This window comes from Cygnus olor, chromosome 3, assembly GCF_009769625.2.
Source record: "Cygnus olor isolate bCygOlo1 chromosome 3, bCygOlo1.pri.v2, whole genome shotgun sequence".
NCBI classification, from domain to species: domain Eukaryota; kingdom Metazoa; phylum Chordata; class Aves; order Anseriformes; family Anatidae; genus Cygnus; species Cygnus olor.
Genome location: NC_049171.1, coordinates 63,991,282 through 64,017,457, shown reverse-complemented (window position 1 = coordinate 64,017,457; position 26,176 = coordinate 63,991,282). Strand labels below are relative to the sequence as shown.

General features: G+C 38.7%; 1 long non-coding RNA gene across 1 annotated transcript; it reads right to left on the bottom strand.

Annotated features, from left to right (window-relative positions):
* Positions 1 to 327: 327 nt before the first annotated feature.
* Positions 328 to 3,187, bottom strand: LOC121066792. Its single transcript, XR_005817952.1, has 3 exons — positions 3,131 to 3,187; positions 1,056 to 1,102; positions 328 to 416 (listed from the first exon to the last, which is right to left on the bottom strand). It is a non-coding gene; the product is annotated as an uncharacterized LOC121066792 (long non-coding RNA).
* Between the last annotated feature and the right edge of the window lie 22,989 nt (positions 3,188 to 26,176).

Here is a 26,176-nt window from a genome sequence, read left to right as displayed (position 1 = left end):
ACATCTACTTGTGTCTTTAACAATAAAAATGGGCTCATTCACTTGAGTTAATTATAGAAAAATGTAAAGAACTTTACCTTTGAAGAAACAAGTTTTGGTATTTTTCTAAAATATTTGACATGGATTTCTTTCCTTCTATTTTTCCATTTGAGTGCAGAATCAGAAATAGCAATGATCTCAGAGAAGGGCTGTCTACATGAAATTTCCAAGGGCTTTTTCTCTTTTTTCCCAAGAAATGAAAGCTGTAGAAAGATTGAATAAGCTTTCAGACTTCTGGGTGATTGCTTGAATCAAATCCAACCCCCAAACCTTTCAAGGCTTCTTTGCTGCAAATGTGTATTGACCAACAGACAGTCAAATGCCGCAGAAATAGGCTCTGGTTACTGATGTTATTGAATGATGCTACCAGAAGAGCACTGAAAAGGAGGGCAAACATAATTATTATATTCAGATTGAAATTTATAATCTGTTTTGTAATCAAAATTACTCTCCATTACAAGCAAAGCCTACTCCTTCATTCTGATGTCAATCCCCACTAGTATAAAACTTCTACTGTTCCATATTTTATAAAAACAATCCTTTCCATAAGAGTTAAAAGTTTAAGAGTTCTTTCTTCCATTCTTTTGCTTATTAATATCTTCAAAACCTTTTCTTCTTGCTTAACCCAATTGTTCTACATCTCTTTTCCACTGACCTATATGTATTCCTTTGTCTTCTTCAGGCTCTCTCCTGAAAAAGCTGAGTGTTATGGCTTAAGTGCAATTCTTGGGCACCTTCTACCCTGCATGTTCTCCTTTCTCCAGTTCAGAGTAGGCGTTGCTCCGACTGGTCATGGTACCTTTCAATTTATTCTTAGACACAAACTTTGTGAGTGATAGTCAGATTTGTGGACTCAGATTCTGCTTTAATCATACAACTTGTTCATAAGTGTAGACTTGTCTGGCTAGTTGAGTAATCTGTTTTGAAGATGGGATAATCAGAAATGGAAACAGGAAGAAAGTTTAAGAAAGTGCATTACTTTTATATTAACAAATTCCATGTCATTAAATACTCACCCATGGAACATGACAAGAGGATATCTTGTTCCTTCTTTTCACCCAATCTGCTCAAAACATATCTTAAGAGAGACCAGCAAAGAAAATGTTAGAGCTTCAAATCCCAACAGGTGCAAGCACATATATTTTGGCCATGAAATTGTTCTTTATTGGCTGATTTTTCCCAAATTGGCCTCTGCCATTCCTAGAAAATGAGAAGTGTTGCATCCTCAATTCCAAAAAAAGCTATTGTTCTCCTTGAGATAAAAATGGAAGATTCTATCTAAGACTGAGTTTTGTCACAAGAGATGCTTATTCTGCCCTTTCCTATCCAGACTTGTGTAATTGTATGTGTGTTTGTGAGGTACTGGAACAAACTGTCCAGAGAAGCTGTGGATACCCCATCCCTGGAAGTTCAAGGCCGGGCTGGATGGGGCTTTGGGCAACCTGGTCTGGTGGGAGGTGTCCCTGTCCATGGCAGGGGGTGTGGAACTAAATGATCTTTAAGGTCCTTTCCAACCCAAACCATTCTGTGATTCTATGATTTAGGGAACTCTCTACAAGTGAATCTCCCAGTTTATGTGTCAAATATGACTGGAAGTGGAGGAGAAGAAAACTGTTCATCACACACTGAAGAGCTCATGTGAAGAAAATGTAGTATATTCCTTATTGCACAAAATATCCTCAAAAATTCATATTCTATGTTGGTCATAGTAGTAAAATGAGATGAGGTATCTTCTCTACATCCTCTGAATAAACCAGTTTTCTGACTTTTTTTTTTTTTTTTTTTTTTTTTTAAGAATATTATTATGACATTTTCTGGGTAAGGGTAAAATCAGAACTAAAGGTCAAATGAACTACTCATATTCATGCTGAAGTTAAGTCCAGAAGACTAGTTTCCTGACTCTTTGTCCTGAAAACCACCAGCTCATTAAAGGACTCATCTTCTCCAGGTACATTCCTATGACATACATGCCTGATTTGATTTGATTTTATTTTTTTTCTCTCTCATCTTTTTCAAGAAAGCAATGGAGAAGGCATTTTGATAACTGGCAGTTATGAGTAAAATTAAATAAACTTATGAAATATCAAAAGGTTTTTGTGCTTGCAATAAGGCACAATTCTTGAAGTGAAAAAACTCTAAAGCTACACACCAAGAAATCAATATATTTTTTCAATTTGTTGAAAAATCTTCTTGCAAAAGGGTCTTCATTTTTCAAATTCCATGACCACAGCTGAAGCAAATAAACTGAAAAGAAGTGCTATAAAGACATAAATCTTCATAGAAATCACATATTTGTCATATCATTATTTCTGTTCCTTGGCAAACCATGCAGTCATTTTCCATTCATTTAGAATTCAGTCAAGTAAGATCAATTCAGGCTTTGCTTGTCTGTATCCTGTGATGTAATGTCATCCAATGAAGCTGAAAAGTATAAAATCTGACTTCAGCCAGCCAGACCATTATAATGCTCTTCCTTCTGTTTTGACCTTTAAATAAAAGTGTAACACACGAGACAATGAGTGCTGCCTGTAGCTAGGACTTGTGGCAACATGTTGAGTACAAATACAAATGATGGGTCTGTTGCAATGAATAACTTACATAATGTTATCTAAGCAAATAATTTATTTCAAATGAGAAAATTTCATTAAATAAATGGTAAGACTGCAAATCTCAAAATATAGGAAATGGTTGACCTGAGACAGGCCTTCCAGCTTTAGTTCAACTGCCTTTATATCTGCCATATCATGGTTACTTAGAATGTAATCGTGCTCAGATATTATTTTTCTGTGGATGTGTTCAGCAGTGGTTCTGCCTCTGTTGTAGTGAGTGTGTAGCACATGAAATCAGAGTCTGAATGTAAAACTATACATTTCCTGGTAGGTCTTCTTTTGCTAGGCTTGTGTAAGAAAATGAGACCTTCAGAAAGACTGATCCATCCTGTTTCTCTCCATATGCGTGCAGTCACACATGCACACACATAAGTGTATTAATCAGATTTCTATAAGGCATGTTGTTATCATTGCAGTTTTATGAGGCCTATATAAGATAGAAACAACAATCTCCTTGTGTAGTCTCCATAGCAGTCTCCTACCAAAAAAGCTGGGATACCCTGGGAGAAGGGGCCAGTTCCCTCCATGCATCTTTGGAGTGTAGCATGCTCAGTCCCCTCCAAGCTATCTCCCAGACAGTGCAGCTGTGACACAGGGACTGTGATTATGACCAAATCTGGGCACATTTCCAGAGGACTGTCTGAGGTCTTCTTTACATATTCAGTGCTATGGCAAGAAGGTGCTCAAAAATTCTGGACTACACAGTGTGGCTGAGAGCAAGCTTCATTAAAAAATAAAAAGCATAAATAAAACAAGCGAATATGCCTCTGAAGTGTTGTACAAGGATTAAGTGTTCCTTGTGACAACTGGGGAAATGGTATAGGTAGAAACTGTTACCTCTGCATCGCAGCTGGAGAAATCAAGACCTGGGCTAAAGAAATCTGCCAAAAGCAACATGAAAAACAAAGACCAAATGGGAATTAGCAGTTGTTGTTTTTTAATCTCCCATTTCTGTACTCATTCTTTTCAAATATGCTACTCTTCAGTATCCACATACTGCACTGTATTTTTCAGCACTGGTACTCAGCCTTGATGGGGAGCTTAACTGCACTTTCCAGTCAGCTGCAATCAGCCAAGCACAAATAATTGCCATGTGAGCTCATGGCATCTTCTCATCCCATTCAGTTCAGTGCTGTAAGTCAGAGGCTCTGCACAGTGACCAGCTGTGTGTATTGAGGTTAAAATGCTGCATGGCCATTGTTTGTAGTCCTCTGCAACTCTGTTTACAAGTGGACTTTATCAAATGGGTATGCAAAGAAATTAAAAAATACTTCAGAAAGCAATGCTGCAGGATGCACTTTTTGTCATATATTTTCCCTTGACATCAATAAGATGTATAACCCACTTCAGATCAATCCAAGACCGCAAGTTTCAGCAGTAATCCAAACATCATTTTCAGGGGAAAGTCTTGATTACTTTGAAGTTAAGGCCATAACTTTCATTGCATTTAATAAACAGTATTCTACCAAGAGTATCTACATTTATGCAAGGAGTCTGCTGGAAAGCTCACTTGGAGGAGGGGAAAGGGGATGGGAAATTGTGTCAGGTGGACAAGAGAAAGTACTTGAAAACAGTTAGCTTTGTTCCAGATCAGAACTCATTATTCACCACAGGGACTGTTCAAGATCTGCTTTAACTGCAGATCTTAATTTGCAGAAATTCTGGTCATGCTGAGTTATTTGATGATCTAGCCTGGCAGTCTAACATATTACAGATGAGGCAATAGAAAATAATTTTCTGTTTTCCTTTCTCTGATTCAGCACTGCACATACACATTTCCAGCAAGGTTGACGAATCAGCTGTAACTTACATTTCACTTGCTTTTGACAGCTCTTTTGACCCAGACTTATTTTCAAAGCAGCATTCTTGGGCCTGCATTATATTTTCTCAGGACAATTTCCACGTCCCTTTTTTTTTTTTTTTTTTTTTTTACAGTGCTCAGTGAGAAACATCCATCAACAATGCCATGGAAATGACTCAGGAGGTTAGGTTGCTAAACAAATTTTTCATACACCTTATTCTCCTGGCATAAATATCTTAAAACACATAATTATCATTCTGGAACACTGAACCACTAGATGGCTTCTCCCAGCATTTATATTTTTTAAAATCTACAGTAACTCCAACAAGTTCAGAAGAGTTACTTTGCAGTCAGAATATAAATAATCCTATCCAATAAATGCAAGGCTAATATACTGAAGATTTAGACCAACATAGCAATCCAACTACAAGATATGATCTCTTTCGTTCTCTCTCTCTTTTTTTTTTTTTTTTTTTTTGGGGGGGGGGGGGGAGGGGGGGAGGAGGGTTTAGATTATATGGGCTGTTGTTTATTGAGAAGAGCCTTTCCAGAATGTTTTGCATTAGACACCAAGGAGGCCCCTTCAGTTCTCCTTAAAAGGTTCACTACTAGCAGGTCTTACCTGAAAATGCAAGCTGGGAATTTCTTATCTGGGAATTTGCACTCCAATGTTACACAATGAGTTCTGTTAGCCAGAGTTAAACTTTGACCAAGTACATACAAAGAAGTGCAGCAAGGGGAAGATCCCAGCAGCCAGATTTCCATTGACAAGGACAGTGTATTTTGGGAAGCCCAGGCCCCTTTCTTTTACATTCTCTTCCAATGAACCAACTCAACCAGAAAGTGTTTTGGAGGAAAATTACAGAGGCACTTGTTTGTTATGTATTACTACCTCACTCTTTTATGTCCCATACTGCTTCTGTAACTGCATCATTTCATTCTGCTATTGCTGGCTAACCTATAGTTTCAGTATCCCTCCTTCCCAGTATCTCAGTTTCTGCAAAGATAAGAGAGAGATGGGGATTCATTATCTCAGAAGCAGTAGAACTTTCCTAATGAAAATTCAAATCAATTCCTCCAATATATGTTGATATCTTTTCAAAGGCAATCACTGCAAAGAAAAAAAAAATCTCTACTGAATCACATGCCATTACTTATCAAACCCATTTTCACCAAACCCGGATGATGATGTACCAGACCAAGTGAATGGGTAGGTGAAGGTCTACTGTTCTACTTTTTAAGTAAATTTGAATGGATTGATCAAGAGTGTTTTTCTTTGTCCTTTGACCTGTTTCTGCTGAACCTTCATTTCTTTAGCAGAAGACAGAGCTTACTCTTGTAGTCAGCTTTTTTTTTTTTTTTTTTTTTTTTTAATAATTGGCCAAAAATAGAGGTTTGTTTTTCCAAAAACTGGATTTTCTGGCTAGCAGGAAAGTCTGTGGGCTCCCAGACACCTGCCTCCATGGCAAAGCACCTGGGGACCCCTTGCAGAGTTGGCCATCCTGAAGCTGAATATCCTAGAAATTCAGTTTCAGAAATTATTAGAAAAAAAACACTGGTTCCTCTTGTAGAGCACCTGAATAATATAGATGGCCTTTTTTAGTGTCTTGCTAGGGGAAGACAGTAGTGAGGCTAAATAAATGTTCTGTGCAAAAAAACAATGCACAAGTATTTTTTGGTACCGGTAAATTGATCCTTGTAGTAAAAGACTGTTAAAAGTGATGATAACTAAATTTGTTCCAAACAGATAAAAATCAATTTGCATTATGTGTGAGCTTACCAAACAGAAAAGATCCAGGACTTCATTATTTGCTAACTTTTGATCCAATTTTTCAAACTATGTACAGCCTTTTTTAGCAGAGTGTGCATTTTTCTTTTTCTTTTCCTTATTTATTTATTCATTTATGCTTATGTAACTGTAAAACCCAAACCATTCAAAAATACAGTGTCGACAAAATGTGTTAGGCAGCAGTTCAAGAACTTGGAATTAGTGACAAAAATTAGTTACAAATCTATCTTCCCCATTTTTGCAATTAATTTGCAAATCAGATATTTGGCTTAGATTCAGATAAAGGGATTCTGTATTGTTTATTCTATTAAATTTAATTACTGTTTTTCAAGCTTTTCCCATTTAAATTATTCAAAAAAAATGTAGAATCATATTAGTGCTGACTCCTAGTTTCTCAGTCTGTCACTTGTTTACTGAAAGAAATCTTACTTGTGATAACCCTTACACCGCTTGTAAAAGCTGATCCCAATTCCTCTGCAGTTGGTGGAAGGAATTCAAATGCTTTCACTGACTCTGGATCAATTTATGAAAGCTTTAACTTGGAAAAATATTAAATGCTGAATTCTTTATCTTGGACCTTGGACCTTCTGTGTCAGTAAGACATTTTCAGAATAATCTTTTCTAACTTCTCCACAGGGTATAAAATTCATCATGGCACCTACTATAAAGCAGTACCTCTGGTAGTATTGAACTAATTGGAACTAATATTGAACTAATTGGAAGCTCAAATGATTAACCAGAAAACTTCTGTATCTTCCTTGACTTTAATTTAGGGAATCATTCAGTGTTGATTTATGAAATTCTATGGCAAATATAATATATAGAAATAAAGCCCCTTTATTTTTATTATAAAATTAATGTTATATAATTTAATGGATATGTACAGGTAAAATTTCATCCATAAGTCACTGGACAGTTCTATGTATGGTGGTAGTGCATCTGACTACTAATGACTTAAAGAGACAATATCCTTAAAATTGAGGGTTTTCTCATCAAGGATGGCACAAAGATGTATGTTTATTGAATTTTTTTTTTTTGGAGATTCATATTGGAGAGAAAAAGTTATCCTAAAATGAGCCAAGTTACCAGATGATATTTTGTGGCATTGTGATACCTCACAATCAGATAAGATTGTGACTCATAAACTAATAGTTCAGTGAAATCATAGTATGGCATCCAGGAATTTCAGAGCTGTGTAAAGTATTCATATATGGGAATTTCACAGGCAGATGGGGAGGCAAATTCCTTTCATTTAGAATTACTTTTTAATGCAATGACAAGGACTGATGGCCCACTCTATAGATCAGAGATATTTTCAACCCATACACATTCTAGAATAGAAGTTCTAGGATTGTCTACTAAATAAAAGGTTTACCATTTAAAATATATACCATTACTTAAAACATGAAAATATTCCTTTTCATAAAAGCATTATCAAATAAAATAAACTTCAAGTTCTTGGAAACAATTTTGGTTGCTGGTTTCTCATTATGTACTGTTTAGAATGTAACTTTTCAAAGTAGCCCAGATTCTCTGTGCCAAAATAATATCTAAACAATTTAAACATCAACCTCAGAGGAAAGAACACAGAACAAAACCACTGTTCTCACAGGAGCTGTGACACTGAAATCTGAGCTCAGCTTCCTGAGCTGGCAGCAGTACAAAAGGCAAAGGGCAGCAGAGAAGCACCAACATTGATGGTGACTTCATTACACCCTAAGACATTGGAACTAAAGGTCATCCTATTTAGGAACACCATGGGTTATTTGCATACATGTGTTAGAAAACTACTGAAAGTTTTGTTTCAGTCCCACTGGAACAAGCATGCCACATGCTATGAGTGCTCTAGGTAAATAAATGTGTCCTTCATCCTAGACCATTTTCAGCTTTGAATGCCATGATGTCAAGCCCACACCATTCCCTGTTGTGTTTTGTATTCTGCAGGGGCAAAGGACTATTTCTTTCTATAGCTAAGTTAATATTTTTAGACTTTTTTTTTTTTTTCACTTTTATTTTTGCATTCATTCCCACCAAGAGGGGAAAAATTATTCTTGATTAGATGTGTGCTAAACCTAACAATAAAAAATACACATCAGCATTTCTATCAAGTGCTTATCATTATAATGATTATTAGAGTGGTAGAGTGAAGCATCTTCAGTGTCAAGTATTTCTGTGGCTTTCAGGGACTTGTTCCTCATGCTCTGCAGTTTTTTACCATGTGCTTGTGCACAGTGCTTAATGGCATTTGGAACAAAGAAGAATAGTGCAATGCAATAATAATGATAAGTCCTCTTACAGAGAAACCTCACATTAATTTTAAAAGAAACTTTAGTCATTTAGGGACTGCAAGATTAGGCTAACATTTAATGAGCTTTGTTCTAAAGTCTATCCTGATAACATCAGCAATTCTGGTTCAGAGATGGGGAAGCAAATAAATAGAAGGAAAATATTTTTCCAAAGATCTTTAAAATCATATTCAAGAGAAAAAATATACAGGTGGGGGTAGGGGGTGGGGTGGTGGAGTGATTATTTACCAAAGAATATATTTTAACCTATTTTCCCTGCAAAAAATGAACAAGTCCAACCATCAACCTGACCTACTGAGTCCCACCACTAAACCATGTCCCTTTAGTGCCATGTCCACATGTCTCTCAAATACCCCCAGAGATGAGGATTTTCTGGGCAGCCTGTTCCAAAGCCTAACTGCCTTCTCCATGAAGAAATTCTTCCTAACATCCTATCTAAACCTCCCCTGGAGCAACTTGAGGCCATTTCCTTGATTCCTATCTCTTGTCACCTGAGAAAAAGAGACTGACTGCCTCCGCACTGCAACCTCCTTTCAGGTGGTTGTAGAGGAATGAGGTCTCGCCTCAGCCTCTTCTTGTCCAGATTAAACAACCCCGGTTCCCTCAGTTGCCCCTTGTAAGTCTTGACCCTTCACCAGCTTTGTTGCTCTTCTCTGAACATGCTCAAGCAACTCAACATCCTTCTTGTAGTGAAAGGTCCCAAACTGAACACAGAACTTGAGGTGTGGTCTCACCAGAGCTGAGTACAGGAGGACAATCACCTCCCTGGTCCTGCTGGCCACATTATTTCTGATGCAGGCCAGGATTCTTCTGGCCTTGGCCTCCTGGGCACACCGCTGGCTCATGTTCAGCTAGCTGTCAACCAGCACCCCCAGGTCCTCTTCTGCTGGGCAGCTTTCCAGCCACCTTGTTCCAAGCCTATACTTCTGCATGGGTTCATCGTGACCCAAGTGCAGCACCTGGCATTTAGCCTTATTGAATATCTCTTTGAAATCTGTTTCACTTTATTTCAGTGATAGGTTGTTTACCAATTATTGTCCTCATCTTAACAGTCTTAAAAAGACTAGTTTGTTGCTATTCATTGTAAAGGTGATCATCTTTGCTTAGTATTAAAAGTATACTGTAAGTGCTTTCAGGTCATTGAAATATGAGTGTTACCAAAGATATTCTAGGATAATAGAAATATTATATTAAGAACATAAAATTACTATCCTATAACTTGGTGGACATTTTGAGGGGTGGGTTGGGGAATTACATTTCATTTATAGATGCAGAAACAAACTATGTGCAAGGAATTGAAATTGTGTTCTTGTAATACAAGTGACCCTGACATTTTTGTGCAGGATGCAGGAGTTCATTGAATTTTACAACCCAGTATGTGATTGCTGGATAAATACTTGCTGTGGAATCAGTAGTATAACATCATTACTAGTGACAGCTTGCGTCATGGAAACCAAAATCTGAATAGGAACAGTAGTTTCTCCTCTTACTTTCAGATGGCATCAAAGGTCTATGGGAAATTTGTTTTAATTAATGCATTTTTCATTGATGGCATCAAGAAAAGCATTTTTAGTCTGGAAAAAACAAATCAACCTTTTTTTTTTTTTTTTTTTAAGTGGTGAATATGCATAAGTTTTTAATTTAAAACTTCTTCAACATATGCTTTACATTCTGATTTAGGAGAGACTTCAAAATCACTACATCAGATTTTATTTCGTTTTATTATTATTATTTTTTGTTACAGTGTTGTAACAGAGCTCTCTCTCCCAGTTCCTTTAGAAGCTGTTTCTGGTACCAAACTGCAACGGAGGCCTCAGCTGCAACACCAAGCAAAAGTCAAAGCTCTAACTTGTAACTTGTGACTCTTAGTAACCATCATAGTCTGTGAAAGACTATCACAATATTTTCTTGTGTCCTATATGCAGGAAATGTCTCATGTAAAACAGAATCCCAGAATGACTGAGGTGGGAAGGGACCTCTGGAAAGCAACTAGTCCAACCCACAGCTCAGAGCGGGGTCAGCTGGAGCAGAGAGGTCAGGGCCATGCCCAGACAGATTTTGAATATCTGCAGGGATGGAGATTCAACAGCCTCTCTTGGCAAAATCTTCCAGTGATCTAGGTTCTGGTCAACCTTAAAGTAAAAAACTCTCTCTCTCTTTCTCTCTCTCTCTCTCTCTTTCTCTCTCTTTCTCTCTCTTTCTCTCTCTTTCTCTCTTTCTCTCTCTCTCTCTCTCTCTCTCTTCTCTCTCTTTCCTCTCTCTCTCTCTCTTTTTTTTTATGTTTATGTTTTATGTGGAATACCTGTATTTCCAACTGTTCCTGAAAAACGTCACTTGATGATATTTGCGGTTAGAGGTCTTCCAAATTGCTTGACTGAATCAAACAAAGCCACTACAGATCCTAGGAGATTAGGAAAGGTACTACCTAAGGAAATGAATGTGCAGGGCAAGTACCCCTTACTGTCAAATTTTGGAGTGAGAGAGACATCATGCTAAAGAGCAAACTTGGCTTAAAGCACAGTGAGAAAGGTCAACTAATTTTACCTGTTCCTCATCATAAAGTAGAAAACTTCAACTCAACCAACTCAGGCAGCGTAATATGCTTCACAGAGAGCTCATCAGACGTTTACTCATGCAGAATTAATGATCAGGGTATGAAACTACATGGTGGAATGGTTTTTGGAGCACTGACACACTTGCACTTTACCTTGATGGCTTGGCCCACAGAGTGGTCTGGATGTGTTTCTGACAGGGATATCAGCTGTGGTGAGTGCCCTAGAGAGACAGGCACAGAAATTTTCAAATGCCAGAGCAGTTCTGAAATGCAGAATATGAAGCCTGCAGGGTTTCCTTTAGCTATCTATGATCACTGTGTCAATCTCCTCTTGGTCAAACCAATGAGAAGTGCCAGTACTCCATGTGTAACAAACGCATATAGCCTTGAAAAGTAAAATATTAAAGGAGATATTTAGGCTACAGGTAGGACAGTAGGGGCAGAAATCCCTTTTGTCCACCACTATGGATCTGTCTTCAGCAAGGCTAACATCCTTTGGTCAAAAGACAGCCACAGTGTGTATCCTCATGTCCTGGAGGCATGGGGTGGCCCTTTTTTGATAGCAAAGGGAAAAGGGAACATGTTCTCCAAAGACTTGAACCTAGCAATGATGAGGATTTTTATCAAGAAATGTTTGCAATATGAAGGGGAATCCTCAATGAGTTTATCAGTGGATAGAGATTTATTTGTTTTTCAGACTTTTGGCCAGAAAGAATCAAGCCCTGGCTGACGCTGGTTGCTCTCACTGAACTCAACAGCAGACATCTCTGAATCCTCTGTATATTAGCCTTTATCAGGTCCACAGAGAATTATTTAAGTATAAAATGTTAATGGGTGTCCTGGTTTCAGTTAAGACAGAGTAATTTTCCTCCTAGTAGCTGGTAGGGTGCTTGTTGTGGATTAGGATGAGAAGAGCGCTGATAACATGCTGATGTTTCATTGTGAGGGTGAGCGAACGGCTCGAAAGGACTGTTGTGGTTTAATCCGGCCGGCAGCTAAACACCACACAGCTGTTCGCTCACCCTCCCCCCTCCCTCTCTGGGATGGGGGAGAGAAACGGGGAAAGTGAATGCCGTGAGTTGAGATAAAGACAGTTTATTAAGACAGGAAAATAATAATAACAATAATAACCAATAATATAATGATAATAGTTTACTAATATAATGTGTACGAAACAAGTGATGCACAATGCAATTGCTCACCACCCCGCTGACCGCTGCCCAGCCTATCCCGAGCAGCCGCCCCCATCCCCCCCCCCTCAACCCTGGCTAGCCACCCCTATATATGTTTAGCATAACGTCAGATGGTATTGGAATACCCCTTTGGCCAGTTTGGGTCAGCTGTCCGGGTCTGTCCCCTCCCAGCTCTTGCTGCACCCCTAGCCTGCTTGCTGGCAGGACAGAGCGAGAAGCTGACAAAAGTCCTTGGCTTGGTGTAAGCACTGCTCTGCAACAATTAAACATCAGCATGTTATCAGCGCTCCTTCTCATCATCATTCCAAAACCTTAGCACCCTAACAGCTACTAGGAGGAAAATTAACTCTGTCACTAACTGAAACCAGGACAATGGGGAACTCAGTTTGAGAAACTGGAAGTATCCTAACTCCCTGACAGTTGTTTCAGTTGAGATGGATTTTTGAGGTAAGACCAGGAGGTTTGGTGGTGGTATGGAGAGACAGAGAAAAGGAAAGTAAGATCAGGCTGCTGACAGCAGCAGTCGAAACATTTCCATCCCTTGTCGTCCCGCTCCATCATACAGCTGGAGTACTGAAGATAAAGCCATTTTATGGGTGGAGTATGCAACCAATGGAAATAGCACATAAGATGAGAAAAGGCAAACAGAAAGCTGAAATAGATTAAAGATAAACAAAATGGAGGGACGTAATAGGATGTGAACCACTTTGATGGGTTTTGAAGGGGGAAGGTCCAGGATGCGATATAGAATCCTCAAATTTCCTAACCTGGGGTAACATAGTACTGGGAAGACATGGACTGAAGTGAAACGGTCTTCATGTTGGCAAGCCAAGAGGACTTCTGAAGCATGATCTCACATTTTCCATGTCCTTTATTGCCAGAGTGAAGTCAAGGCCTGTGAGGAGCCCTCATGTTTCACTGCAGAACACCTGGTGGGGGCCACGCTGCACATCCACGCAGCATAGAGTGCTGCCTCACCTGTCTGTGGACCCAGTGGGCCTGGGAATGAGGTCTGTGCTGGTAAACTCAGTATGATGAAGGCTCTGGGGAGCCTTGGAGGCCCAGGGGTAACTGACCCAACAGCTAAGGAAATGTAAAATGACGTGCAGACGCCTTATGTGCTCTGATCTGTGCTCAGCATTGCCTGTAGCCATTTCTTATCTTACTCAAAAGAAGCAGCAGAAGAAGATTTTTTAGTTGTCTCTAGTGTTTTTCCTGCACAAAGACAGAGGCATTATGTTTCTGATTCGTCTTTGTCTAAATTTTTTAGTTTCTTTTTTTTTTTTTTGTTAACTCCAGAAAACTCATTTAGGATCCTAGGTCCCATATCACGATTTTTGCATCATTCAAGTGAGATGGTACTACGTCCTATCTTAAGCCTTCTTCCCATCGCCAGTTGAGTTTTACTTCTCTTCCAAGGCAAAGGATAACCAGAATGAAAAAATATGTGTCATTCTTGGTGTATTTTGCCATTTTCTTCAAATTAAGTCCCATACTGTTGCAAGTTCTTTTCAGGGATGGAGATTATTATCATTATTATTATTATATTATTGACATGTGTTGAATATGTAATGTATTTTTAGTCTTAGTCTGAATTGGTAGGCGGTAAGGAGAAAGAATTACTACTGAGAGACTTGAAGTTTTAATTATTGCCATTTTGGAGAAAGAGGAGGTGTTATACTTAAATTTATATTATAATATTATATTTAAATTGATCAAGCAATTACTTTATGCTAAACATTTTTCCATTCCTATTCCCCTTTCACAAATATCTGTTGGAAACCAGTAGTTTAATTACAGTCCAATAAGAACCAGATTCCTCTGGGGAGATGTTTGGCTCTAGGCAGATGCTCTGTTAGCCAACTTCTTTTCTTTAGAGGGAAAAGAAAAAAGATGTCAACACATACACAAGTCTGTGATTGATGAGATGTTTTAGGGCAGCAGGGAATATTTCCAATTTTAATTTGCTATGCCCTTAATGATGAAGAAACTAAGGAGCTTGAAAGCTTATTTAACTTACTTAAACTTACTTATTGTTGGCATCTTAAGGGCTAGACTTTTGCCAAGAATGAAATAAAATAGAAAAAAAAATACTTTTTATTCTGTCGAGTGAGGGATTTTTTTATTATTATTTTAACTTAATTTTTGAAAGGCATTATTTGCATTGGTACACAGCTGTGCCAGCATGGCATTATGAATATGATTAAGTGTGTGGTAATAAGTCCTTGAAAATAATGCATTTTTATTATTTGATCAGTCAGTCTAGCACAAAACTAACAACTCCTGTGGGCTTTGTCGGCTGTGAGACCAAGAACTCGCTAGTGCCAGCGACCAACATCTGGTCTATTTTCTTAGAAAATCAAGATTGATTTTCTAAGAATAATTGAGTACTGTAACCAATGGGTGTTGATTATTTCAGGGAAAGGCTCTCTTATTAGACTTGTTTCCTCATTATTAGTAAAAAGATGCTTATTAAAAAGAGATTTGAGTCTTGAAAAAACTCACAGGAAGGGACCCCTGTTTCTCACTCATGTCAGTTTAAGTTTATGTAGACAACTTTATAAAGTTGTATTGTAAAGTTGTATACACTCAGTATTGTATGAAACAAACTTTATTTTAGAACTTACATGGAAACAGGGAAAAAAGCAAGACTGTTTCATGTCATCACAATATTATTCTTTCTCATCTAGATAAATTAGTTGTCTTCATAAGAATCATAAGAAGGCCTTCCCAATTCTGAATAAACTGTCTCCTGTTCCAAACATTAGTCTGATTTACTTGATCCCACCACAGGAACATATTTTTTGGAGCTTTGCCCAGTTGGTTTGCTAAACAAAAACAACCATAAAACTGATACTTTTTGCCTACTCGTGTGTGTTTAAGACCCCATTCAAAAGGTAAACTTTTCAAAGGATCAAAAAAATATTTCTCTATTGTATTTTCTGTCTGGGTTTTGATTTTCTGTTATCTTTTTAATGTTAATTCTTATGATACAATAGTTATTTTTCATTCAAAAGATGGAAAAAATGTTTTAATTTCTCTGCATATTTAGTAGATGCTCTTGCTTTTAATTTGCTCACTTTTAACTTATTTATAGACCTGTAAGATCTCTTCTGCTTCATGGCAGGAGACAGTGACATAAGATGGCATATAAAGGATATTGCTCAGGCTCATAGCATACACAAAGAGCAGGGACACCAAGGGACCGTGTTACCAGGCAGAACCTGTGGCAGATAGAGTTCTTAGTACCTGTTGTGGCACTGCTAACACTGTGGATAAGTGTCTTTCAGTCACTGAACCCATTCTACAAACACGACTTCCCGGAAAATGAGCTTGTTTCAGCGCAAAGCAAAACAGCCCCAAAAGAATGAGTATTCTGAGTATAAGAATAATCAATGTGTGAGACATGACAGGTCACAGTCTACTTCTAGTCAAGTTTTGGATCATTGCATTTGATTTCAAGCTTGTTACCCAAAGTCTGTATGACTAAGAGGTGAATAATTTCCTCATCACCACAAGTGATATGATTGGCAATTCATTTTACTGTTCCACCAGCATCACCTCGCAATCCCAAGTTAGAAAGTACTTGTTTATATTTAAGTATCTTTCATAACATAGAGTTCCATCTTTATTTGACGGAGAGGTGTTCAGCAAGTGTGTCAGCAAATTGAAAGAGTGCTCTCTGTAGGCATGGTTTCAGTAAGCCCCCTTGTTAAATATGGAACTCTCCCTAGACACTTCTTTGCAGCCAAAGATTTAAATATTCAAATAAACATTTAATGACTCGATGGTTTTCTTCTTCACTGGTGTGAATTTTCCTTTCCATGCCAGAGACCTAACAAAAGAGCCAAGTGGCTTGAATCATGATAACCATGTTGCCAGTAAATGGTAAGATGCATGTTTTGATTGGCAAAGACACTAAGGAACATACCAGCCATGAATTATTTCTTCTCCCTGAGCAAGAGAGTTTGCAGGACAATTAAAAATAAAGCCAGATAATTTTGGATTACGAAAGACATGGAAATTGGGGAGAGCGCGTGCACACACACACAGACACACAGAAAGCTGAGATAAGTACAGAATGATCTCCCCTATGTTGTTTGAAACTATGCATAGTTAGCATCTACAGTCAAGCTACAGACTGCTGTTCATTCCTTTGAGGGAGGGGGATCACATTAACCTGAATGAGGCCAAAAACTCAGGAAAACCCCTTACATCTATTCTTCTCCTGACATAGCCAATATTAGATTTGCTAAAGAGAGCGTAGGTGGGGGATAGTGGTGAATTAGCACTCTTAATAAACTATGGAAAATCTTAGCTAAGAGGTGGAACTCAGGGACAGAAAGATCTTGTTAGTCCATCTAGTTCACAGAGCTATCACTGCAGAAGGGTTCCCTCATGATAGTTTCTAATGACTCATCTAGACTTGCTTAAATCCGTATCTATGAGCTTATTAGACTTTGTCTTGCTTTTTAGGAGTCATTATCATGGAAAGTGGGAATCCAGATTAACTATTAAGAAGTTGAATTTTCTTGCATCAGAATGTGGTGCTCTGCTCCAGCAGAAAGCTCCATTATCCTTTCTCATTAAAACTGAGTGCTTTTTTTTTTTTTTTTCTCTTCACCTGCTCCTCAAAGCTTGTCATCCTGTATGTCTTGTTCCCTCAAATACATACCCCATAGAGAATGTTTAAATTATGTATAAATATAGATATTTCTGATTAGCTGTTAGGGAATACAACTCCGTCAGTACCCCATTAGCTGCAGAATACTTACAGGGCAGAGCCAGTTTCAGAACTTGACGGACACAGACTTTATTGATGTTACAGTTCATGCTGTGGCTGAACTGTATAGATTGTATATAGATCTATATAGATTTTTAGGTGTAGTGTTAAATGACTGGCACTGTCCCATGTAGTTCATAGCCCAAACAGAAAGCATTCAGATGAGTAGAGAAGGCCATTAAACTATCCCTACACTGAGGTGCTAGCCACTGAAAGAAGGCTGGACAGACAGAGTGAGGAGTCCAGAATTGAACTGCCCCTCTGCACCATTTTTGGCCAGCTGCTGGCCAGGTGATGCCATCCACCCATCTGTGTATTAAAGCACAGACTAAAGAAAGGGAGGATCCTAAAAGAAGGTACAATGCATTTTCCTTTTGCTGGCAAGACAACATACTGCCTTGCACATAAACCATGAGAAAGACTTTTTAAAATAAAAAAAAAACGAAACCGAAACCAAATCCAAAACAAACAAACAAAAAAAACACATTGGGAAACTCAGTAAATGGGCTCGTAGCTTCTAGCAACAAATTCAGAAGTAGCTTGTTTTTTGTACTCTTTCCCCAAGCATCTGCAGATGGCATCCATTGGGCAGCCAAAATGCTAAGCTGAATGGACCTTAAGTCTGAACCCATTTGGCATTTTGTTGTGATTAAAAATTTTGAATGAAAAATGGAGAAGAGATGCAGACTTCATGAGCATGCCTTAAATGTTTTCTGCTCTCCTACACTCTCTGTGATGACCAATTTTAGATAAATATGTTTGAACCATTAGTATTGTAATATTGACAGAAGGCAAACTTGCACAATATACAGATTGTGTTATTCTCACCATGCAGTCAAAAAAGCAGAGGACAGTAGCATGATGTTGAAAAGGTAATAGGACTCATGTATATATGTAAATACTAGAATGTTTCTGCTTTAGGAAAGACATTAAAAATCATATTTTAACTCTGTTTTCTAACAGAGGAGGTTCTCTCTGAACATCAGGAAGCACTTTACTGTGCAGTTGGCAGAGCACTGGCAGAGGTTGCCCAGGGAGGCTGGGGAGTCTCCTACCTTGGAGACCTTCAAAAGCCATCTGGATATGGGGACAGTGTCCTGGCTCAGCAATGTCCTCAAGAGATGGAGTATCTCTCCCTTTCCCTCTGCTGTAGCCCATGTGCAGTGTAGGGATAAAAAGAGATGAAAAGGTGGGATCAGAGACAGAGAATATTATTGTTTTTTCCCTAAAAATTTTCCCCGTTTTTTTTTTGACTGTTTACTGTGCTCTGCCCTCTTGGCCAGGCAAAGCCATCAAGTGAGGGTCATATTTTCTCCTGTTTCTTAATTTTCGTTGCTCCTTCTTGCTCTTCCCCTAGACTCTGTAATCAGTTCTACACTGGAATGTGCTGCACATGTCTGAAAGACATTATCTTAGGAAAATCATAAGCTCAAGGGTTGAAAGTGTTTGCAATCCTTGTGTGGCAGTGAGTGTAGCCTGGTCTGTTGCTGAAACAGAATCTCTGGAAAGGGAAGAATAGTAAATCAGAAAATTGTTTCTGTCTGGCAAAGTAGAAAAAAAATCTATGGAAAGAATTCCCCTTCATAAGCTGTAGATTGCACTTGTAGTTATTGAGCCCAGAACAAAGATTTGATATCTATTTCCTTTCTGTTACAGCTCATGAACTCACAACTGGAATTTGCTTCTTCTAAAAGGAAAAAAGAAGAGAAAGAAAAAAAAAAGAAAAAAAAAAAAGATACAGTAAGCCAGACCATAAAACAGTATTGGACTCTTAAAAATTACATTACAATTGGAATTTTTAAACCTATGTAGAAATTATTATTGAGCTGTAATAAATGAAATAGGATATTTTCAGCATAAAATTTAAACAAAAATAAACACCAGTAGTATGGTGTAGGAAATTACAAATTGAAGCACTCAGTTTTAAAGGGATTAAGGGTAATGTAAAATTGACCTTTCACTTAATACTGCTCTGCTGCTTTGGCAACCATGCACCAAGAGACAGTTAAACAATTACATTATTTCTGGCTATAAAATACTACCAAAAAAATCATGTTTCAGAATAAATAAGCAAAAAAAATTAATTTATGGACTAGCAGGCCCATACAAATGGAGACCAAATGTACTTCAGCTTTCCCAGGACAGTGCCCAGTGTCATTTTTCCCCCACCCTGCCCTTCCAAGTGACCCACAGAAGTGAGAGGAGTGAAATATCCAAAACCAAGGTAGGTTTAGCAGAGAGGAAGAAACTGAAGTGAATGAGAATGAGAAAATGTATTGTAAAAAATGGTGATTATTAACTGAAACAATTCATCATAGATTATAATCTCACTGGTTTGACTATGCCAGAGCTGAGGTTTGTTTTCTAGTCTTCATTGCTTTTAAAATGTAAAGTATTCATTTCCAATCCTCATTTTTCTAGATAAGTGATTGAGACATAAGTACATCTAACTGTTCAAAGAAACAGAACACAAGTATGAGAGAACCTAATGGCATTATTATTTAATCTTGTGGTATTTAAAAAAAAAAATTCAATTTATTTTGAGAATTTGATGGGAGAATGATATGATATCAATGTGTTTTTTTGTATCTTTCAAGTAAATGCCAAAAGACAGTAAAATTACCTAAAGTAAGAAAGATTTAACATAAAAGTTAGAAAGTTTGATGGCAGCAGATGTAGTGGATGTAGTACCTAATTACATCTCACTTGTTTGGAAAAATTGATTGATTGCATCCTGTAAAAAGATGCCCAGATTTTTTAAATCTAGAATTTAGAAATACCTCTCTCCAGAATCTCCCAACAAAATAATTGAAACCTCCTTCAACTGAATGAACAGAAAGAAAGGTATTGAAATCCAGGGCCACACTGAAATTAATTACAAACTTCTTATTCATTTCAGAAGGATTTTTCTGATGAATTTAGAATTTGCAGAGCATTCTGGCTTGATCACACTAGAGAATTAATTCTCTGTCCACCAGCCAGATACAGAGCATAGGAGCAGCACACAGCCTATCAAAACCTTCTCTTACTTTTATGGCTTGCCTTTAGTGGCTGATGCCACTGAGCTATGGTTTTACTGCTGACTCAGCCTATAGGGAAAGCCTGCTTGTTAGAGACTTTTTTTTTTTTTTTTTTTCTCCTGGGTTCTAGAAGCAGAAGAGGCAATTATTTTCTCATAATTTTCAGAGTGCAAATGTGAGAGAGAGTGAGCTCGATGGCTAAAGGCAATGAAGAGCTCAGAAGAGAGGTGGGGAGCATGACAGCATTGTGCTGAACACGTGTGTGACCATGCCATGGGTTTGTATGTTCTTGTGGTCACTACTGAGTGAGAGAAAAGACTAAACCTTTCTACTTAGTGTGCTAAAAGCATCAGACACCACATAAATGTAAAGAAATTCTTGCTGATGTGATAGAGTGCATGTAGTACATGAACATCACAAAGATCTAAATCTTCTTCTCTGCCCAGTATTCTTAAAGAACATCAAAAGCACCAAAACTGGCATTGGGGTCTTTCTATTCACAGCCTGGTGCACCAGAGCTGGAGGACTTGCAGCTAGAACTGATCAGGCATTTCTGTTGCAGGTGTTCTTCATTCACACTCTCCACATGTCATTGAGGATTTTCTTTTTCTTTTTCTTTTTTCTTTCTTTTTTTTCTTTTTCTTTTTCTTTTTCTTTTTCTTTTTCTTTTTCTTTTTCTTTTTCTTTTTCTTTTTCTTTTTCTTTTCTTTTTCTTTTTCTTTTTCTTTTTCTTTTCTTTTTCTTTTTCTTTTTCTTTTTCTTTTTTCTTTTTCTTTTTCTTGAGAAGGTTGCAATTTTGCTAAGCCAACAGTTATTCAACAGCAGGTAGCAGCCAGGGGACTGACTTGCTCCCGCAGCACCAAGGAGAAGTGCCTCAAAGAATGTTCTGCAATTCAAAGGGTATTTTGGGGGTGGAAAGTTTTGAAGAGTGTCTGGTACTGTGCTACCATGGCAGCCAGGTGATCCCACAGCACTCCAGCCCTATGGGGAAACTGGATGCAGGCAGATGTTTTGCAGGATGTTGGGAGTTAAACTCTGCATGTGCAATGTGTAACTTAGTTATTTTGGTAGAAAGTAGATGAAATAAAGTCCATGCATGCATGGAGACATCTGAAACCATGCAAACTAGATAAGCTCATTCAGGGCGCTGCCTGAGGGGGTGGTAGAAGGTAGAGACAGCTCTTAGATTGACTTGCAAACTTACTTGCCCACTCAAAGGACAGTGAAACTATTTTCAGTTCAGTCATACCCTGTGACCTCAGTCCTACAATGTCCTCAGTTATCGGACTGCTGCACTGGATGAGTTAAGAAGGGAGTTATATTGGTTGCTTGAGTTGTTAGATCTTCTGCTGGGTATCTTATTTCAGGGGATTTTCTCTCTATTAAGCAGGAAATATCCTATAAGTATGCGGAATGGGAAAAGAAGTGTTGTCCTCAGGTCTGCTTGCAGCCAGGTAACACTGTTCAGGCATAGAATGGAATGCACTGAAACATAGGCTTGAAACCAATGTGGGGCTGAAATATGATTTCTGACAAAAATAAAATTTGATTTTGACCACTATTTCCAGTATTGTTTTTCTCCTTGAAACCATAAATACATAAAACCCAAAACATTTGGCAGTGTCTGCAGTTTTTTTTTCCTATTTATCATTTTTAGTTTTAAATGGAAAAAGATGCCAAAGTATTAAAGATATATAATCTGTAAACATTTCACATTTCAATATATGTAGCCTTTCCAACATTTTCTGTTGCATCCAAATACCTTTGTTCATGACTGTGTGGTTCTTAAGTGTCACTGGTGAATCTCAGTGACATTCGCTTTTCAACTGCTTTCTTTCTACTGTGCTTTTTAATGAAGTGGTCCATACAGAAGTTGGACTGGGCTACCATGCAACCACGGTGTATAAAGCCAAACATACAGCAGCACTTTCCACCAGTGAGGAAAACAGCTCAAAGAAAGATAAAACCTCTGCTTTGGTATTTCTGGTGCTACTATGATTACAGGAACACAATGAGCACCAGCACAGCTAGAGTTACAAACAGCAGTATGGTCTTTGGTGGTAAAGGTTTCCGTGTGTGACTTATTACAACTTGCTCCACGGCTGCTTAGCACTGCTATTCCTCTAGATTTCCAAACAGGATTTTCTGTAATTGCTCAGCACTGTGGTCCCAATTTAGCCTGTTTTTAGTCACCCACCCATCCCTGAGTGCCCCCCGCTTGTTTGAGCCCCAGGGCTGCAGAGCGGGATGGTGTCGCTGTGGATCACATCGACCCTGTGACTTCCCACACGCAGTAGTGTGCCACGGCTGCACCTGCCGCCTTGCCACCTGCTAAGAATAGCATCCCGTTATCAAGATTCATCTCTAATTACAGATGAAGGAACACAGATAGCAAAAAAAATGAATACTGCTGAGGGTCACAGAGAAAGCATGAAGCTCTTACACTGCTGGCTGGGTGCTTTGAAAGCACTATCTTCTTTCTTCCATGTGCCTACCTCTGAGCTTTGGTGTGCTCCGAGTGCTGGAGTACCCACCAGAGTAATCACCAGGAGTTTGAGGACAAGCTGACATTAAGGAACTTGCAGAAATTGAGCTTTGAAAGTTACTGTCAGGATGGAGGTCTGGTTTCAACAGCATAGTGACTGCAAGATGAAAAGGGCAAGGAATGAGAAGGAAAGGTGAGATGGAGTCTTGCTCTGTAGTGCAGCTTCCTGGTGGGGGAAATACTTCTCATCCTGTGGAAAGACTCCCACTGAGCAGAGTGTTTTGCGTTCACAGGACTAGGGATCTGTTAGTGCTCCATTGCCCTATCAGTGCTTTAGTGCCGGTCTCTCGTGATGGGCTCCCCTTGGTCTTGGCACAGAATGCAGGAATGCTCCCAGATCCTCAGTAAGGGTCCTCAGCATCCACATATTGGGCTGAGGGCTCAACCCCATTCTCATCCCTTGTCCCCTGTTTTTTGGAAAAGAGCAGCTCAGATGGGTGCTTCAGCAGGTCCCTTCCTCAAGGGTCAGGCCAGGTGCAAAGCCCTGTGCTGAGCTGGAAATAAAAATTCTCTCACCAGAACCACACTCAAGCCTGGACGTCTTGTTATAAGTCTGGTGCTCTTCCAGCAGAGTGACCCGGAGGCCCATCACCTGGTGCACGATGATCCAGGAGTCACCCGCACCCATCTGAGGGACAGTCTCATGGGCCAGACTTGGGGTGGCTTTTACTCCAGAGCTTCATGACTGCAGGAGATTGGTGACACAATTGGGTCTACCCTTTGTCTTAATTTTTAGCTTTGACTCATTCCTAACTATAAATTTGCTTCTAGTTTAAACTCTCTGACACTTTCTAGCAATTGATAGATTTATCAGGACAATGAAGACAGTAAATTTACATTTCAGTAAGTGTGCTTGCAAATATTTGTTTGTCCTCCCAGATAGGGAAGTGTGAGATGGGCTGTTGATTCACTCTGATGCAGTGACTGACCAGCTGGGACTCCCTTTTACCTGCTCAGGATTTTGAAATCTCTTTCTATCTAAAAGTCCACAAGCTTGTAAGCAGCATTCCTTCTACTGAAAAATACTGAAAAGCCACCGTGATAGAGAATTCCTTTTCTTTCTTTTCTTTTTTTTTTTCTTTCTTTTTTTTTTTTTTTTTTTTACATCACAATTTATGCTACTAAAAAATACAGATATTTTTAAACACCAAGCATTATCCCATGGTCTTGTAAGTTGATGTTACTACTTCTTTTTAAGAAAATCATTTGTTTACGTATAGAAATCATTGAGCTATAAAGGCTACGAATAGAATTGCCTCATTCAACCTCTCTGAAATAATTTATTCTTAAGACCAAATCTTCACAAAGACAAGCAGCAGTTTATCATTTTTATACGGCTGGTTACACCCCTGCTTCATAGGCAAAACAAAAAGCCATTAGTAACACATCACACTCAGTAAATCAGTGCATTCAGGTGCAGACACATAATTCTGTTATGACAATTCAGCATCCATTGGCTGAGCAGGGACACAGCTAGCTCAACTCTGAACTTGTGACAAGTGTGAGGTAAAACATGTTATAGTGAAAAAGAAGTGGAAGAAGAAAGTTCACCTTGGCAGTCCTGATGACTCAGGAAGATTGGGCTAACTTTCTGAATGGCAGTAGCTTGATTTTATTTTTTTTTGAGTCCATGATTTATAGAAAGGGCAAGCTGAGTGCTGGAGAAAAGGTGCCAAGCTCTGTGGATGTGAGAGGCCAGCCAAGGAGACCGCATATGGCCAAGTATCAGCCCTGTGGCTTTAAACTTCTGCTACCTCGACAGAGAGAATATGGACACCTGACTACCTGAATTTAAAAGCCATTCCTGTACAGCTAAATGACAACCTGATAAAATAGAAGGCAAAAAACCCATAGGGGTTATCTTGTGCATTTTTGCTTCACTATGTGAGCAAGGCCTGGAGAACCACTGTTGCACTGAAAGGACATCCATGTTAGACAACAATGATACAGGGAGGTTATTCAGGTTTCATCTGGGAAGAGAAAGAAAGAGGGCTGCATTCAGCCTGATTGAGGCTGATGCTCCTCATCCTCCTTCCAAACAGCGTGGTTTAATAATAAATCACAAGTGTGTGGCAAAAGAGCTAAAGCAAACTAGTCATTTTAGCTGATATAAAGAAAAATATTTCTGAAAGAGTTGCCTGCCTTATGTATGGGTGTTGGTTCAGTGGACCCTATCCATCCCAAACTGGAGAAAAGAAGTTGTGCAAGACAAACCAAACCTTTGTTTTCTGAATCAGGCACTTAGTCATCAGTAATTATTTAGATTGGGTAAATGAGCCAAAACACTTCATAAAGCAATATTTCTTATTTTTTTTTGTTCCTCAGCTATTGCATCTGCTGTTTTTTCCACAACCACCTCAATATTAAAATGCTTCTGTTGGCATTGTGCCAGCCATGGGAGAAACAAGCTGGCTGAAAGCAGCCATATGCCAATCACAATCATAGAACTGCTCTACACGCACCAAATGTCTCCTTTACGGGAATAAGCCACCGCAGCTCCTATCATCAGGCAGCCAAAACTTTGTGATTTGTATGCACCAAGACAATTTAAGGTTTGTGCACATGGAAACTCTGTTAGGCAGAGATTGAGATCTAAGGAGGAAGAACTGTCTGCCAAAGGGAGAACTTTTTTTCCTGTGGTATGAAAAATAACAAAAACTGAGCCATTTAATTCAATGCCTAAATGTGGAACTGGGTTGATCTGTTTAATTGCAAATATCCTGGAGAACTATCTGTAGTTTCAGCATCCCGGATGTCGGGACAATATAGCTAGTGCTTTGCTTTTACACTGGATTGTCTGTGCAGTTTGAAAAAAGAAAAGAAACGTATGGCTTGTTTTTCAGACCTGGCTGGGAAGTGTGTTTGTGTGTTGGGTATTTCTTATTCACATGTAGTACCAATATGCATTGTTACTAAAAATCCTTCCTATCCCACTGACTCCTACCTGCTGAAATGGCTGCTCAAACAGAAACCTCTGTGACTGCACTCCCAAGCATTACCAGAGCTAATCCTAACCATCCCTGGCAAATGTCAACACTCTGAGTCAATCTTCTTCACATTAACTTTATCCCTGAAGCTCCTTTCTCACCTTCTTTTTTCAGCCTCACTGAAAGAAAGCACTGAAATGTCTTTTGCAGCATCCTCAGTAATGGATGGATTTCCTTTAAGTGGGAGATAAAGGGCCTGTCACTTTTCACTGGCAGATTCAGTAAAGTAGCAGGCCAGTATGCTCACATTAACAGCTCACACAACTGCATGAAGTTAGAACAAAAGCTAAGGAGCAAAAAAAATACATGAACCTCCAGCACAGTTTTGACCTAGTACATAAAGGTGCTGGTCACAAGCCCTGGTGTCCAGCATACACAGCCCTCACGAGACTACTGGAGATGGTAACACTCTTAGAAATGTGTTAATCTGAGTAGAATAATAGTAAAAAATGAAAATGGAACCAGAAGTGTTCTCAGGAAGTCATCTAATTGTCTTCCCCAATTTTAGTCAAACTTACCAATATCAAATCAGCCCTGCGATATGCATGTC